At 52.1% G+C, this 1,389-nt stretch overlaps 1 protein-coding gene and 1 long non-coding RNA gene across 2 annotated transcripts in view; both read right to left on the bottom strand.

The window, feature by feature from the left end:
- Positions 1 to 1,389, bottom strand: part of MTG2 (mitochondrial ribosome-associated GTPase 2) — a 34,661-nt gene that overhangs the window by 7,420 nt on the left and 25,852 nt on the right. The gene's annotated exons all lie outside the window — the stretch shown is intronic.
- Positions 473 to 1,346, bottom strand: LOC105548356. Its single transcript, XR_001007378.1, has 2 exons — positions 1,198 to 1,346; positions 473 to 954 (listed from the first exon to the last, which is right to left on the bottom strand). It is a non-coding gene; the product is annotated as an uncharacterized LOC105548356 (long non-coding RNA).

Below are 1,389 nucleotides of genomic sequence, written 5' to 3'. Positions count from 1 at the left end.
AAAAAAAAAAAAAAAGTAGTTTCAAACTAGGAGCAGCCTAAAGGCTCCTCGTGCTCGCACCATCTTCTGTGCACCTGCCCTGCCAGTGCTTACTGACGCTGTCTCTGGGTCAGGTGTTCTGAGGCTACTGGGGATACACAAAGACCCTGTGTCCGAGGCAGCCCACACATGCTGACGGTGGGGGGTTGACCTTCACCCGCGGTCCCTTCTGTAACTAAGGACCGCAGTGTCGGCCACCTCAGGCATGGCTACTAAAGACCCGCACAGACGGCCACATAGCGTACACTCCAATTACAGGATCTGTCTGGAAGGCAGATCCCTGTGGACAGAAGGTAGATGGGTGGGTACCCGGGGGAGGGGGAAGAGGGGGTTGATGCTTACGGGGACTGGGTCGGTTTTTGGGGTGATGAAAATGTTCTGGAAATAGCAGTGACAGTTGCACAACCTTCTGAACATATGAAAAACCACTGAATTATATAAAGTGGTGAATTTTGTGGTATATGAATCATATATCCCATTTGAAAAGCAGAGTGGCAAAAATTTGTTTCTAGGCAGGAAGCTCCTGGGGAAGCCAAGTGTAGCTTTACCATACTCAGGGAGGACAGTGTTGGAGAGAAAGCTGTCAGCTTCTAGAACGCGACGGCAAGAGCTGTGTGTGTGGCAGGGAGAAGTCTTGGGGCTTTCTGCAGCAAGGAAAGTTCTGGGCAACCTTCGTGGCAGTGACTCCCCCTCTGGAGCCTCAGCTTCAGCAAAGGACGAGGGCTTGTCCCCAGAGCAGCCAGAATCAGGCCTAGACCAAGGTTCCAGCCCACGGGGAGGCTGGGCTAGGGGCTCCGTGCAGAGGTCGAGCCACCAGGCATTTCGAGCAACCCCCTGCAAGAGCATAAAGATGAAAGCCAGGGATAATTAACGCTCTCAGGCCTGGGTTGACTCCACAAAATCCTTTGTGGTGGCCTGAAAGAAAAAGCAAATAGATGCAAAACCCATCTCTGGTTTCTAGGATAGAAGGACCTTTGAAATTATAAGACATTAAAATAAAGCTTCGGGTAAAAGGACTGTCATGTTCTAGCTGCAGATTTGATGTGAGATCAAAACGGAATTGCTCTTCTTGAAAGCCCAGGCGCTGGCCTACTGTGCAAGGTGCGCCCCACCCCAGCGTGCAGAGAAGCGGCCCAGGACCCTTGTGGCTAATCTCACCTGAGGCTGCTGTCTCTCCTCGAAGGGCTGAGGGTCCCCCTCTGATCATCCTTCTCTGCTTTTTTGTCCTCTCCACTTTGTTTTTTTTGTTTTTTTTTTTTTTTGAGCCGGAGTCTCGCTCTGTCGCCCAGGCTGGAGTGCAGGGGCGCAATCTCGGCTCACTGCAAGCTCCGCCTCCCGGGTTCACGCCAT

This window comes from Mandrillus leucophaeus, unplaced genomic scaffold (assembly GCF_000951045.1).
Source record: "Mandrillus leucophaeus isolate KB7577 unplaced genomic scaffold, Mleu.le_1.0 Scaffold41, whole genome shotgun sequence".
NCBI classification, from domain to species: Eukaryota; Metazoa; Chordata; class Mammalia; order Primates; family Cercopithecidae; genus Mandrillus; species Mandrillus leucophaeus.
The sequence above is the reverse complement of the archived record's forward strand: the minus strand, read 5'-3'. Positions and strand labels throughout refer to the sequence as shown.